Below are 17,052 nucleotides of genomic sequence, written 5' to 3' on the forward strand. Positions count from 1 at the left end.
ACATTGCCTTTGTCTCTGTGATTATTAACAGAGATCATTCCACACACCCTCCAAGTAAAGGAGGAATTGCTTTACTTTCTTATTATATCCTTCTGTGAGTTAACAGAGGTATTGCACTCTGCCATAGTCTGCAGCAGAGTCTTTGCACGGTGGACCCTGACTGTCTGACACTCCTTTAGGTTATTATCAGACAGCCCCCCGTAACATTAGGACTGAGCCAAGGGTCTGGCAGTTATGGCAGAATATCAGCAGTTACACCGTTACATACAAGTACTTGAGTCACGGCTCAAGAGTATAGAGGATAAACCTCAGACCATGGTGACATCTGCACATGATCCTCGACTTGCTCTGCCAAACAGATATTCTGGCGATGCCAGATCATGTCGTGGTTTCATTAGTCAGTGTCAGATACACCTAGAGGTCAACTCTTCTCGCTTCTCTACGGAGAGGTCCAGAGTAGGCTTTATCATCTCCTTACTTCAGGACAAAGCCTTAGAATGGGCGACTCCCCTATGGGAGCGCTCTGATGTGGTTACTCTGAGACATCAAGACTTTCTTGATGCTCTTAAGGCGGTATTCATGGGTCCGCAGGTTACCCATGATGCGGCCCTGAGACTGTTAGATCTATCTCAGGGTTCGTTATCCACTAGTTCTTATGCCATTGCTTTTAGAACTCTGGTGGCAGAACTAGATTGGCCAGAGAAGGTGTTGATTCCTATCTTCTGGAGAGGGTTGGCAGGCTATGTCAAAGATGCTCTTGCTACTCGTGAGGTCCCTGCCTCTCTAGAGGACTTGATCACAGTAGCAACGAGGATCGATGTACGCCATAAGGAACGTAGACTCGAGGTCTCTTCCTCACGCCCTAAGCATCGGGCTATTCCAGTTGTTGAGGGTCCACTACCATCTTCCTCAGCATCTGAAACATCTCCCACTCCTATGGAGTTAGGTCATACGTCTTCCAGACTACGCAAGTCTGGTCCTCCTATATGTTACGTATGTCGTCAGGCTGGGCACTATGCCAACAAGTGTCCTAGTCGTCAGGGAAACTCCCTGGCCTAGTAACCATTAGAGGGGGGTTACTAGAGACGTCTTCTGCACCCTCTAAGTGTTGTATCCCAGGTCAGCTCTCGTTATCTGAGAATACATGGCCTATTATGGCTTTTGTGGATTCCGGAGCTGACGGGACTTTTGTGTCCTCAGGATTTGTAAAGGGACACAATATTCCCTCTATCATGTTAGAGGCGCCTATTCCTGTCCGTGTTGTTAATGGAACTATGTTGTCTGACTCCATTACATTGAGGACAGTTCCCTTGCGCCTTTCCCTGTCTCAGGGTCACATAGAGGAGATTTCTTTTCTTGTTTTGCCTGAGGGTATAGACGACGTCCTTCTGGGTCTCCCATGGCTTCGGACTCATGCTCCTCACATTGACTGGGAGTCTGACAGCATTATTAGTTGGGGTTCGAAATGTCAGTCCCGATGTCTTCCCTTACCACCTAAGGTCATTGCGGTTGCATCTACTGATCTCTCTCCCATACCTACACCCTATCTGGATTTCGCTGACGTGTTCTCCAAACAGGGTGCTGAGGTTCTTCCACCCCATAGGCCGTATGACTGTGCCATAGACCTTATCCCAGGTTCGGTTCCACCTAAAGGCAGGGTTTACCCCCTGTCGATACCTGAGTCGGAGGCCATGTCGACCTATATAAGAGAGAGTTTAGAGAAGCGGTTCATTCGTAAGTCTGTCTCTCCCGCGGGAGCTGGGTTTTTCTTTGTTCGGAAGAAAGAGGGTGATTTGCGTCCCTGCATAGATTACAGGGGTCTCAACGCAATCACAATAAAGAACAAATACCCATTACCTTTAATTTCGGAGCTCTTTGACAGACTGAGAGGAGCTCAAGTTTTTACGAAGTTGGATCTGCGGGGTGCGTATAACTTGGTACAAATTCGAAAGGGTGACGAATGGAAGACCGCTTTTAACACCCGAGACGGTCACTATGAATACCTCGTCATGCCTTTTGGGTTATGTAATGCACCCGCAGTATTTCAGGACTTCGTAAACGATGTGTTCAGGGATTTACTGTTATCCTCAGTAGTGGTGTATCTGGACGACATCCTGATTTTTTTCTCCTGATCTGGAGACTCATCGTCAGGATGTCGTTCGTGTCCTTTCCCGTTTAAGGGAGCACTCATTGTTTGCTAAACTCGAAAAATGTGTATTCGAGCAGTCATCCTTGCCTTTTTTGGGCTACATTATCTCACAAGAGGGTCTGGCTATGGATCCTGCGAAGCTCTCTGCTGTCCTGGAATGGTCCGAACCTCATTCCTTGAAGGCGGTGCAACGCTTCTTAGGATTCATAAATTATTACAGGCAGTTCATACCCCATTTCTCTACTTTGGTGGCCCCTTTGGTGGCCTTGACTAAGAAAGGTGCTAATCCCAAAGCCTGGTCTACTGAGACATCTCAGGCTTTTGAGGCAGTAAAAAGACACTTTTCAACTGCTCCCGTTCTTCAAAGACCCGATGAGAGTAAGCCCTTCCTCTTAGAGGTTGATGCCTCTTCAGTGGGTGCTGGTGCGGTCTTGTATCAAAAGAACGGTGCAGGTAGAAAAAGGCCGTGTTTCTTCTTTGCGAAAACCTTTTCACCGGCAGAGAGAAACTATACCATTGGGGATAGGGAACTGCTCGCCTTGAGATTAGCCTTGGAGGAGTGGCGTCACTTGCTGGAAGGAGCGAAACATCCTTTCCAGGTCTATACAGACCATAAGAATCTGACGTACTTACAAACCGCTCAGCGTCTGAATCCTCGCCAAGCCCGCTGGTCCTTGTTTTTCTCCCGCTTTCACTTCTCCATCAACTATCTGTCTGGGAGTAAGAATAACAAGGCAGACGCCCTGTCTCGCTCTATGCTTTCTACCCAGGAAGAGATTGACGAACCTCGTCTTATCCTTTCCTCCAGGGTTTTTCATACGCTCTCCCCTGTGACGTTAGACCAAATCCCACCGGGAAAGACCTTTGTTCCGCCTGATCGACAGAATGATATACTGTCATGGGCCCACACCTCAAAGGTGGGTGGGCATTTTGGTATTAGGCGGACACGAGAGTTACTGGAGAGGTGGTATTGGTGGCCACACTTAGCCAGCCACGTCAAGAGATATGTCGGTTCCTGCTACTCGTGTGCTCGCAACCGTCCATCACGGCAGAGACCGTCTGGGCTCTTGCATCCTTTACCAGTGCCAGATAGACCATGGGAGGTGGTAGGCATGGACTTTGTGGGTGATCTTCCATGTTCACAGGGACATAGATTTGTGTGGGTCATTACGGACCATTTCTCCCGGATGGTTCATCTCGTACCGTTATCGAGAATCCCATCTTCCAGGGTACTAGCCAAACTATTCCTCAAGCATGTCTTTAGGCTTCACGGGATGCCAGATCGTATCATTTGTGATAGAGGCCCGCAATTTACTTCCCGTTTCTGGCGAGATCTTTGTAGCCTTCTGCAAATTGAGTTGAATCTCTCTTCGGCATACCATCCGGAGACCAATGGTTTGGTTGAGCGTACCAATCAATCTATGATTATATACCTTCGACACTTTGTTGCTGAGAACCACGATAACTGGTCCTCCCTCCTACCCTGGGCAGAATTTGCCCTTAACAATTCGCTGGCTGAGGCCACTGGGCAGACACCGTTTGTACTCAATAATGGGCAACACCCTAGGGTACCGGTACCGTTTCCCGCTGCTGCACCTCCTCCTCTTGTGGCCGACTGGGCAACTAATGCCAGAGAGGTTTGGGATCGGACTCAAGAGTCGATCCAAGCAGCTAAGGACCGTATGAAGACGGTGTCCGATCGGTTTCGTCGCCCGGCTCCTGTCTTTTCTCCAGGGGACTTTGTGTGGCTCTCTGCAAAACACGTGAGACTTAGAGTGAGCTCTGTCAAATTTGCTCCTCGCTTCCTGGGTCCTTATGAGGTTTTTCGACAGGTAAATCCTGTAGTCTACCAATTGAAGTTACCCGTCCATCTTAGGATTCATGACAAATTCCATGTCTCACTGCTAAAGCCGGCTATTTTACCTCACGCTCGTGAAGTGCACTCTCCTGCCTCTGATTCCTCTCACTCTAGCTATGAGGTACGAGCCATAGTTGGTTCTAAGATGGTTAGAGGGCGCAGGTTCTTCTTGATAGATTGGGAGGGTTACGGCCCGGAACATCGCTCTTGGGAGCCTGAGGAGGCTGTCCATGCTCCCGACTTAGTTGCCGATTACCTGCGTCGCCGGGAGGGGGGCCCTTGAGGGGGAGGTACTGTTACGGTTGCTGCGAGCACTGGAGACTAAGTCCAGATTTCTTGCTACTGCACATGTGCGAGCACTGGAGACTAAGTCCAGATTTCTTGCTACTGCACATGTGTGAGCGCCAGAGACTAAGTCCAGATTTCTTGCTACTGCACATGTGCGAGCGCCGGAGACTAAGTCCTATCTTGGAGCCATTGCACATGTGCGGGTGACATCATCGCTGACACGAGGTCACATGTCTCTGACACCTTCTATGCCGATTGGTCGCTGGTCATGTGCTTGTGATGCCTTGCTCGGTGATAGGCCAGCATGATGTCACTCCTGTCGTTCTGGCAGCGGATTGGCTCTGGTGTCCTCCATCTTGGATGAGGCACAGAGTCTATATAAGACCCTGACACACGCCGCATGGCGCTCAGTCCTCTTGGTTCATGCATAAGAGTAGACGCTCTGTGCGCGTTCCTCTAGGCATTCCTCTGTCTATGCTAGGTGAGCGCTACCGGCAGGGTAGCGTTCTTATACCTTACAGCTTCGGCTGCTGTCCGTATCCTTACCTCTTAGGGGAGCGGACATAGGCAGGTGCCTGAGGCACATGGTCTGGCTGGGCCTTGTGGTTCGACTCGTAGGTGGACGTTGCCGCTAGGGTAACGTTCCTTATACTGCGACTAGCAGTTGTTCGTATCCTCGCACACTAGGGGAGCGAACAGAGGTAGGAGCTTTGTGCGGCTTACGCTGCTGTTCGTCTCTTTTGCACCACTAGAAGAGCGGACCTAGGCAGGTGCCATATCTAGTGGTTCGTGTCCTCGCACACTAGTGGAGCGAACGCAGGTAGGAGCTTTGTGCGGCTTATGCTGCTGTTCGTCTCTTTTGCACCACTAGAAGAGCGGACCTAGGTAGGTGCCATTTCGCACACATTGCCTTTGTCTCTGTGATTATTAACAGAGATCATTCCACACACCCTCCAAGTAAAGGAGGAATTGCTTTACTTTCTTATTATATCCTTCTGTGAGTTAACAGAGGTATTGCACTCTGCCATAGTCTGCAGCAGAGTCTTTGCACGGTGGACCCTGACTGTCTGACACTCCTTTAGGTTATTATCAGACAGCCCCCCGTAACATACTATATGGAGGAATATTGGTCCTGCATAATGCTATATGAAGAAATATAAGGGGAACATAATACAATATGGGGACTGTTTAATACTATATATAGGCTACATACTACCCTATGGTGGAATATGGGGCTGCATAATTCTACACGGAGGAACATGGGGTCTGCATAATACTATGTGGAGGAATATGGGGTCTGCATAATACTATACGGAGCAATATGGGGCCTGTATAATACTATATGGAGGAATATGGGGTGCATTATAATACATGGAGGACTATGATTAGTGCATTAAAGTATATTAAGGACTATGGGGTGCATTATATAATGAAGGACTGTGGGGGATGCATTATAAAATATGGAGGACTATGAGGTGCATTAGACAATATGGAGTACCATGTGGGGCCCATTATACTTTATGGAGGACTTTGGGGAAGCACATTATACTATATGGAGGACTATGTGGGGCCCATTATACTATATGGATTGCTCTGAAGGGCCAATTATATTATTTGGAGGGCTATAATGGAGCCAATATACTTTATATACAGGCTACAGTAGGGTCATCATACTGTGGAGGAATTTACTGTGGGGGATTGTGTAGTGTTTGTGAGGCCCTTTTTGTTGCCATCATACTTTATAGCTGCAATGAAAGGGGAATCTTGGGGTTTCAATAGGAGGAAAATTACCTTGTAATAACGGCTGTTAAGTTGTGAAAAATGCTCTTCTGTGACCTAGCCAAATATTATTTTTTTATTTTTTTTTTGTTGGGGGGGGCAAATAGAATTTCTGCTATGGGGCCCCATGAATTCTATGTACACCCCTGATTTTATAGGTTGCACAGAATTGGAAATGGTCATGTGTTCAATTTGCAGCATTAAGAAGTCACATTTACGGGAATGAAAATCTTTTCAATCAAAAACATCTTAACAGGCCAAGTCACATGCTATCATGGGACCCCTTCTTTGATATCACCTTCACAATTCTTGCATGCATTGAACTTGTAAGGTTTTGAATAGTTTCTGCTAAAATTTGTTTGCAGGATATCAGAATAGCCTCCCAGAGCTACTATTTTGATGTGAACTGTTTCCCACCCTCATAGATCTTTGGCTTGAGGATAATCAAAAGGTTGTCAAAAAGGTTGAGGTCAGTTGAGGTTCATGGCCACACCATGAGGTTCACTCATTTTATACCCATAGCAGCTAAAGACTCAGAGTTACCGAATTCTTTGCAACTTGGGATGGTGCATTGTCAAGCATGAAGATAAGTTTGCTACGGAATGCACTGTTCTTTTTATACCATGGAAGAAAGTGTTCAGTCAGAAACTCTACTTTTGCCAGGGTCATTTTTACATCTTCAGGGACCCTAAAGGGGCCTGCCGGCTCTCTCCCCATGATTCCGGCCTAAAACATTACTTTGCCACCTCCCTGCTGGCCTTGAAGCCTTATTGGGACATGGTGGTCATCCACGAACCATCCACTACTCCATCCATGTGGACCATCCAGGGTTGCACGGTGCTCTTCAGTTGATAATATAGACTGTTCATAAGAAGACTGTTTCAAAATTAGTCTTCATGTATGTCTGGGCCCACTGCCACCATTTCTGCTTGCGAGCACTGATTAGGGATGGCCAAACAGTAGGTTTATACACAACTGCAATCCTTTGGAGGATTCTACACCTTGAGGTTCACGGGACTATTTGCTGCTTTGTAATGGTTTTAGCAGTACTCTCTTATGTGATGAATTTGGCACAAACCTTCCTCATTATGGCTTAATCTGTACAAACTCTTCTGTACTGTGTATCAGCCACAAATGTCTTCACAGAACAATAATCATGCTGAAGTTTTCATGAAATATCTAATCTACTGTTTTCATACCCTGTCCAAGGCATTGCACTATTTGATGCTTTTCGGCAGCAGAAATACTTTTTCTTTCCAATAATGCTTATATATTGTGGTCTGCGTAATAATATGGAAAGTCCTTTATAAATATAGTCAAATCTATATGAAATAACACAGCTATAAGGAACAAGTATCACTAAAATTTCATATAATTAATACAGCTACAGTTTCAAAACCAACTGTAGCGCCCCTGAAACCCTGAGGGTGCTACAAGGTTCTGCATCCCCACCAGGATGCAGGGCCTACCCCCTTAGGGACCCAGAACCCCAGTGCCGGTGACAACAAAAACCCAGGTATTTCCAGTTTTCCCCAACAATCCCCCATACAATGGTACCCAGCTAGGGTGGGACCAATGGATGGCCGCCTAGAGGTGGAGCCACTCCAGTCCACTAGTTGACCTGGTGGGAGAGGCAGACTTTGGAGAGTAGTCTAGACTAGAGTTGACAGTAAAGAGTGAAGGTGTGACTGAGCAATGTCCTGACTCGGGTTGACAGTGACCTGGTACCCAGGAGAAGTGGTTGCCGGTGGAGTACTCCCGGAACTATGCACCGACGGGGTACAGGACCCTAGGACAGGAAAGAGCTTTAAGCCGACCTGCAACTGTACAGCAAAGGGAACCATCAAGGACCTTGCTGAACCTAAAGAATCCGAAGACTCAGTAGCAAAGGCAGAACCGGGGATAGGACCAGAGACTCCAACCCCACAGGATTCACGCTACCGTCAGGCGGACAGAAATGGACAAACCACAGAACGAGGACCCGCAGTGTTCTATACCATGGGGACCCACTTACCAGAGACAGGTGCCGGGGAAGAAGGTACCAGAGAACCACACTGGCACTGGGACGAAGGGGACCTGGAGGCATAACCAGCCGGCCTCAGGCAACCAGTTAACATCTCAAGTGAGTAAACCAGTTGCACTGAATACCTGTCTGGACTCCCTTCTTCCGACGCCCACTGCACCATCCACCCGCTGAGGCAATACCCTACTTGCGGAGGGACTACCATGCTAGCTACTAATACCACAAGCCCCAGCGGAGACAACTTGCAGCGGCAGCTCCCTACACTTAGCCACAACACCGCAAGTGGCGTCACGAATAAACTTTATTGACCAATCCCCTGTAAATATCCCCATTACAAAAAGGGCCCAGGGCACGGAACCGGGTAACGGCCACCATCGTGACATTCCCAAGACGTGCACTGCCCGCAACCGAGTACCCAATACTAGACTGAATACTACAAAATATTCACACACAGAAAAATATATATGGCACATCCAAAAAATTAGTGCATACAGTACAAAAAATATATGTATAAAGGTACACAAACCAGTGTATTTTAAAAACAATAAATAATACACAAATGAATATACTAATAAAAAATAATATATTCATATATACTGTATATGTAGGAATAAATAGATATTGCATAGCCAAGAAAGGAAGATATATAATTCACAGAATCTTAATTTATGGAGAAACGCGCGTCAGGGGGACATGTCCCTCCTGGTTACATAGTTACATAGTTACTTAGGTTGAAAAAAGACCTAGGTCCATTTAGTTCAACCTTCCTCCACCGATTCTACACCCGCAGCATGGTATTCGCAGCCTGACACTTTGTCTTTTATCTTATGTCTGCTCTGCACATCATTTTCATTTTGATTGCTTTCCAGTTTTCTTTCTTATATTGCATTGATATGTGTCAGTGCTATACTTACCATCTAGCATGCTCTTCAGCATATATTTAGCTGTATTAATTATATGAAATTTTAGTGACACTTGTCCCTGATAGCTGTGTTATTTCATATAGTTTTGTCTATATTTATACATTTCTTTACTGAGGAGGAATTTTCTTAGTTTATCCCCTTTTTCTGTTGTTCATGTTTTTTTTTAATAAAGACACATTTTATATATTTTTTGGCTGCAAACTCTAGTTGCGTACTTGTAGGTTTTCTGATGAGATTCTATGTAGATAGAAAAGTGGGGAGGAGCTCTGCCTCTAGCTCCTCCCTCTGCCTCTAGCTCCTCCCTCTACCTCTAGCTCCTCCTTCCTCTCTCACCATAGACTCTCATCAGTAACACTGCCATCTCCTATTTCAGTAATGGGAAAGTTTTCACTGAATACAGATTTTACCTCAGAATTCAGAATTTTGATAATATCTGATCAATTTTGGCAGAAAAAGAAGCAGAGTTGTCTGATAAGATACATTACAAAGTGGCTTATTTTCATGTGTACTATTCATTTATGAAAAAAAAAAAAATTAAAATGATGATTAATCTTTAACCCCTTCACGACCTTAGACGTACCCATACATCCTGGCTCGGCAGGGCTTCCCGACCTAGTACGTATGGCATATGGGTACGTCATGGTGATCATGCACCCCAATAACTGCAGCAATGGTAATCGCATGAAGTTGCCTGCTGTTTCTGTCAGCAGGACACCATGAGTCGTCATCATGGGGGGTTTTGTCGCCCCTCCCTCCCACAATTACGAATTGAACAGCTAGTTACAGCAATTCGGCCAGCAGCTGCCATTGGAATAGCTGTGCTTGAGTCAGAGCTTGTCTCTACGCATTGCCTGCAAATCAATTACTTGAAATAAAGTGCTGACTGCAGCAGCCTCTGCACCAGCCATAATCATCAAAGGGGTCTGCAGGCTGTAAGATGCCTCATGCTGGAGACCCCTGATCTAGAGGGTGAGAAATAGCTGTCAATGCAATCATATGTGCAATAGAAGAATTTAAATTGACAATGTCACAGGTCAAAAATTGAAAATTATCCTGCCATATTAGATTATCAAATGCTTGTATGACCAATGCACTATCTTTTCAAAAACCTGGTACATGTGGAATTAAGGGCTGGAGTTGTTGATCCACCCAGGGGCTTAATCCATCAGAAAGAATTGATGGCTGAAATAACAGGGAGAAGAGGAGGCGGAAATGTAAGTTTGTGCAGCCTCGGCAGACTGTGAAACATGCAATAAGTTTCTTTCAGTAAAAATTTAGAAAGTCTATGATCAAAGCCTAATTCTGAAAAAATCCCGCTACTGCGTTAAAAACCGCGGGAAAACCGTACCCTCGTTTTTGCCGCGATTTTGCCACGGTTTGCCGCGGATTTTCCGCAAGTTTATCCCCGTGGATTTTTACCATTATCTATGGCAAAAACCGCAGGTACCTGAGGAAAAGAGGTGACATGCTCATTAATTTCCCAGTGGTAAATCCACAGGTATAAAAAAACGCAGCATTATTTCAAACCCATAGGATTTGCTGGGGAATGACTGCAGCAATATGCGTTGCATCTTGGCCCAATAGGTTGCTGGAACATAGACCGGAACCATCTGAATCAAATACAACAATCTCGGCAGAGCCGTCATCCTGAGTGCGCTGATCCTGCCAAACCATGAAAGAGTGCCCCTATGCCACAGAGCCAAATCCCCCTCGAGCCGTGACAGGAAGCTTTGGTAGTTTAACTGAAAGAGCCTGGACAGGTCAGAAGGGATCTTGATGCCCAAATATCCAATACTACCGTTGGGTGGCCACCTGAAGGGGAAGTTTGGTTTTATAACATTCACAGTTGCTTGGGGTAAAGAGATATTTAGGGCCTCTGATTTATCGAAATTAATTTTAAAATTGGACCACTTGCTAAAACGGTTTAGCTCCATCACTAAGGACGAGAGGGATGTGATGGGATTACACAGATACACAAGGAGATCGTCGGCGAAGGCAGCGCACTTATGCTCCCGATTGGCGATCCTGATTCCCTGTATGTCTGGGTTAGCCCGGATGGCCGACAACAAGTGTTCCATAACTAAGACATACAGTAACGGTGACAAGGGGCATCCCTGCCGGGTCCCGTTTCGGATGGAGAAGGGTCTCGAGAGAGTGCCATTAATCTTAAGGTGAGCAGTCGGGGAATGATATAAAGCCATAATTTTAGACGAGAAAACCGGTCCCAGGCCTATATGGTCCAGGGTCTGAGAGAGCGACTGCCAGGAGACTCTGTTGAAAGCCTTCTCAGCATCCAAAGACAGCAACATCAAGGGAAGTTTTTTAGTATGTGCGTGTTGGATTAAATCCAGGGTTTTTATGGTGTTGTCCCTTGCCTCTCTACCTGGGACAAACCCGACCTGATCGAAGTGGATCAAGTCGGGGAGCAAAGGGCCAAGTCTATTTGCCAAAAGCTTGGCATAAATTTTTAAATCTACATTAAGAAGCGATATCGGTCTAAAACTGCTACACGCCGTGGGGTCTTCTTACGGAGTAGTGAGGTATGAGCCGTGGTGGAATGGGGCGGAAAGGGGACAGATTCCGAAATTGAATTAAATGAAAGGAGCATTAGAGGCGCTAATTGTTCTGAAAAGGATTTATAAAATTTGGCGGGGAACCCATCGGGGCCAGGACTCTTATTGCCAGGAGTATCGCGAATCACTGCCAATAAATCCTCTAGTAGAAATGAGCTTTCCAGGTTATTAATTACAGAGCTGTCGAGACATCTAAAAGGTGAGGGCATTGAATGACACCCATCACTCAACCTGGGGGGCTCGACAGGTAAATTATACAACTTGGAATAATAGTCGTGAAAGGTATTTGAGATGCCCGGGGTGGCATAAAGAAATTTGTCGCATGAGTTCGTGATGCAGGGAATGAGGGTATGGGCTCTCTCCTCCCTCAGCGCATTTGCCAACAGTCTGCCGGGTTTATCGCCAAACTCATAAAACCTCCCCTTTCCCACCTGTATTAGACGCTGATATGAGGAATCAAGCAGTTTTTTAACCTCGAACCTAGCTCGTAAGAGGGCTTGTAAATTTGAGGCCGATAAGGCTCGCTTGTGGATGAGCTCCAGTTCAGAAACCCTATGGAGAGCTTTTACTATGTCTTGGGCCTTTTCTTTCTTGATTCGGGACCCGTGCTTAATAAAAATACCTCGTAGGACACATTTCAATGCTTCCCACTTATAAGTGGGGGCTGTGTTATCTACTGAGAGGTCCTCCATGAACCTTGCAATAGAGGTCTGGATATCAGAAACACAAAGCTCATCCAGTAGCAATGACTCATTCAGCCGCCACGACACTCTAGGATCCGAAAGAGAGGGGATCTTAATCGTGCAATAAACCGGCGTGTGATCTGACCATAGTATGTTATCCATTCCCGTGTGTTGGATCCAAGAGAGCGCGCTATGTTGTATTAGTATGTAATCAAGACGACTATAGGAATCCTGAGTGTGAGAATAGAAACTATAGTCTCTGTCCGACGGGTGTTGTATTCTCCAGGTGTCGAACAATTTAATGCGCAGTAAAACTTTTTTAATACGTTTAATGGTAGTGTATGCAATGCTAGATTTCCCCTTGGAGTTGTCTAAAGTAGGGTCCAGGGTGACATTAAGGTCACCACATAAAATCAACGTACCCTGTATCAGGGGGATCGCGGCGTCGATCAAACGGGAAACAAAACTGTCCTGTTTTTGATTTGGGGCGTATGGGTTAATTATTGTGAAGATATGGGTCCCCACCCTCAGCGAGAGAATAATATATCTTCCAAGACTATCTGTCGTGTACTTTAGGATTTGATGTGGGAGGGATTTATGGATGGCTATCGCCACCCCTTTAGAGCGGGAGTCAGGGTTATCCGAGGACACCCATGTCTGGTAATATTTATTTTTAAGAATAGGGGCATGTCCTTGTTTGAAATGTGTCTCCTGGAGACACGCTATTCTCACCTTCCTTTTATGAAGATGATACAGTATCTGTGACCTTTTCTCTGGAACATTGAGGCCCCTGGCGTTGAAAGAAGCGATGGTTAGGTCCGCCATCTATAAGAGAATAGGACATGAGAGATATATAAAAGAAGGGATCGAATACGATCAGCCCGGCCGCCGGACATAGAGAGAAGAGAAGACTTGAGGAAGGTAGAATGTAGCGGGAAAAAAAGGAAGAGAGAAAAGAAAACAAGAAGAACAACAGGCAAAAAAAGCCTAGCACAACAGACTAAATACAAACAAACGTTCCTAGGGAACATATCCGCCTCATCTAGGCAGGACAGGGGATCCCAACCTATTTGGGGAAAAAGGATGTCAGACATAACCGAGAAGAGCTCTGTATATACTAAAAAACATTAAGGATAACCATAGACACCGGTAAAAGTGACAAATGCTTATGTAATATGAGCTATGAATAGACTGGAAGGCAACGTGTGGAAGCCAAGTAACTCAAAATACTGTAAAAGGTATAAGTCATACAGGCGTATTCCGCTATTAATTTCCTCTATATAGGTTACCGCAGACGGCCCGCCCTACGGTCCCATTCTCCTCTTGGAGGTAACCCCCTGCTGGACTCAAAAGGTGGAGTTGGTCTAGAAGAGGTAGGCCATCCCCTGGGTACCCAGGGCTGGAGTAGAGTAGTCGGCCAGGTTGCAATAGAGAATGTAGGCAGATTCAGACTCTCAGTAAAAGCCGGGAGGTCCTCTGAGGAACGTAGGACCATCCATCGGGAGTCCTTCTGTACCGATAGGGAAAATGGAAATCCCCACCAGAACGGTAGACCCCTCTCTTTTAGGCATCAAGAAGGGGCTTAAGAGTCGCACGTTGGGCCAGAGTGTGCCGTGAGAGATCTGGCATTATGCGAATGGTAGAGCCATTATATGACAAGTTCTGTTTCCTCCTGGCTGCTTGTAGAATGGCCTCTTTTACAGCGAAAAAATGCACTCTGCACACGATATCTCTCGGGCGGGAGTCATCTGGATCCAGAGGGCGTAGAGCCCTATAGGCGTTATCAAGTTCAAGGGTAGCTCCAGGTGGCCTCTTCAGCAAATTATTAAAAATGGAACGGAGAGCAGCAGGAATATCAGGAGCAGTAATAGATTCCGGGAGACCTCTAACACGTAGATTGTTCCGTCTGTTTCTGTTTTCTAAATCATCTATATGTTGTTGAAGGGCAAATAGTTGCTTGGATTGGTTTTCTACAGTCTCTTGGATAGATTGAATAGACATCTGGGAATTTGATTGCTGCTCTGCCAGGGTGTCAACCTGTGAGTAAGTGAGGAGAGATCCTGCCGCAGTTGGATAAATTCTTGTTTACACTTCGCCACCACTTGATTAGCCAATGCTGCAATGTCGTTCTTGGTGGGGATCGCTTGTAACAGTGACCATAGGTCTGCCAGGGATGCAAGACTATCCTCGCCCATCGAGGCGGTAGCGTGAGACATAGTGGGGTATGCATAGAAAGAGTCCTGTAGGGCTGGACCATATATTAGCGTCTGCGTGCTTTGGGGGCTTTTTATGTCGTCCCATACTTGTGGCACAGATACATGACAAATTGGGGGTGACCCCAGTACCCTGGGTCCCCCATTCATGGGGATCAATGGACCCCTTTCCAGGTCCCCGCCTGCGGCTGTCGGGTTCTCAGCCCAGGATGATCCAGTGGACCACCGATCTGGGGAGGGAGGGGGTACTTCCCTCTTAGGTATCCCCCAGGACTCATTGGCAGCCACCCAAAATTCAGGGGGACCTCCTCTATTTCCAGCTCCCACTGGGGATCGTGTGGCCCCTGATAAATGGCTGATGATGCTGCCGCCCCCCTCTGGCTTGGGCCCCGCTCCCCAGGTCTTCCTGTGGGCCCTGTACCTGGGTCTTGTAGTCCAGCAGACCATCAGGGTTAGCTGCCGCTCCCTCCTCACCTCTGATCGCTGTGCTTGTGGGTGTAGACGGGGGCACTGGTGCCTGTAGTGCAGCCTCTCCGTGCAGCGCCTGCTTCTTCAGTGCTCGGGCCCGCAGCGGTGAGTCATCTCCTGAGCCCGAGCACATGTGCGCCCCGCGCCCGCACGCCGCACTTCCCCCAGCTCCACTGGTGCCGGCCTCAGGTAAGTTAGCAGGGCTCCCCGGCTCTATCAGAGACACAGCGGAGGGCGAGGCGGGCAGAGCTGCAGTCGTGGCCGGCCTGTCCTCCAGCCCTGGTCCGCCTGTCAGCATCTCTGGATCGCGGCCGCCATCTTGGAATGGTACCGCTGATGGTATTGCTTCCTCCATTGCGGGGGATCCGCCAGCTCCCGCCGCCGCCGTGGGTCCTTTGGAGGGTCCTCCTGGATCGCGGGGGGTTCCTGCTGCCTCACATCTTCCTTGGGTCTCCAGACTTGTCGCCCCCTCGGGCACCGGGATAGTGCGCCATTCAGGCCCTGCAGGCCGCAGTTCACTTCCTGGCTGTGGAAGGGTCCCAGGCTTTCGAGAACGGGTGAGGTAAGCCCCGATTGTGCCCTGGGATGCAGGGGGTTGCCCTAAGGTATTGGGCTTATTCTTTTTTGGTGCAGATTTGCCCATTGTAAATAATAAACCGGCTCTATAGGGGATTATTTAGAGGAGCTCCAGCAAGCAGCGTCCTCACTCGGCCATGTCCGGCTCTCCCCCCTACAGTAAGATTTTTGTAGGATTTCAGTAGCTGCTCCCCCTAGTAATTAAGATTGGAAAATATCAAAGTTTAAAAAAAAATTATATTTTCCTCAATTAAAAACAAATTCTAATTTTTAAACAAAACATTACAACATTAATACTTGACATTTTTTCGGATATTGAATTTTTTTTTACGCATCCTTCCCTTTAAGTTTGCACCTGGAGGAAATCAAGGATTATTGATTCTGCTGGTAATCTGATGAATCCCTTTGGAACTTCCTTTTTTATGGGACATAATGCTGCTTTCTAATTTCTTAATAGTTTTTTTTTTAAGTTTCTCATGCAGTATTTCATAGTCAAAACATCAGTTATAAAAGGGTCGATCTTTGCTTTGATATTAACCATTTCTTTTCGTAAAGTTTCCAAAATTATTTCCTCCTACTTTATAAGGAGGTTCATTAATTCCAGGGAAATTAAGTAACATGTTGTTCCATTTGTTCAAAAAATCTTCTGAAAAAATGTATGAAGGGATTTTTTTAACCATTAAGCAGCAGGGAATCATTTGTTTCTCATGCCTCATATCCATAGTAAAAAAAGGGACATATTAAGCCATGGTATAAAAATGGGCAGCATGGCAGAGTAAAAATAAGTCAATAATTAAGCGGCCTATAAAAAGCAATATAGTACTGGCGGGGCAGGGTCAAAATTGTCATCACGGCTACTAATATGTATGGTTATCAAAAGGCTACTTTCAGTATGCAGTACAACAGTGTCAAAAATATTGTTAATAAGTATAGCCACAATCTTTTCCTGGATGATGTTTTGCAGAACATTTTAGTGTCCTTGTGAACATTTGGACATTGTGATGTCCAAATACTGACTACTTCTCTCACCACGCCTTCGGACCAAACAACAATCAACAGAAAGTGAGTGGCAGCCGCAGTGTCACTTCTTGTTGATTTACTCATTTGATTCGAAGGTGGGGAGAGAGAAGCCAGCGGGTATTGGATGCGGGGCTTCCATAACTTAATATAGTCATGCAGGCAGGCCCGGATTTAGGGGGGCCCAAGGGGCCCGGGCCCTGGGCCACCCACCAAGTGGGGACCTTAGCAGCATGGGGGAAACCATGGAAAGATGGGGGAAACATGGAAGAATAGGGGGAAAATTGAAGGATGGGGAAACCATGCAAGGATGGGGGAAAACATGCCAGGATGGGGGAATACATGGCAGGATGGGGGAATACATGGCAGGATGGGGGAAACATGGCAGGATGGGGGAAAACATGACAGGATGGGGGAAACATGCAAGGATGGGGGAAACATGGCAGCATGGGGGAAACATGCAAGGATGTGGGAAACATGGCAGGATGTGGGAAACCGGCAG

General features: G+C 46.7%; 1 protein-coding gene across 1 annotated transcript in view; it reads left to right on the forward strand.

Annotated features, from left to right (window-relative positions):
• Positions 1–17,052, forward strand: part of LOC142309939 (glycine N-acyltransferase-like) — a 177,030-nt gene that overhangs the window by 14,278 nt on the left and 145,700 nt on the right. The gene's annotated exons all lie outside the window — the stretch shown is intronic.

The sequence above is a fragment of the Anomaloglossus baeobatrachus genome, chromosome 5 (assembly GCF_048569485.1).
Source record: "Anomaloglossus baeobatrachus isolate aAnoBae1 chromosome 5, aAnoBae1.hap1, whole genome shotgun sequence".
Lineage (NCBI taxonomy): Eukaryota > Metazoa > Chordata > Amphibia > Anura > Aromobatidae > Anomaloglossus > Anomaloglossus baeobatrachus.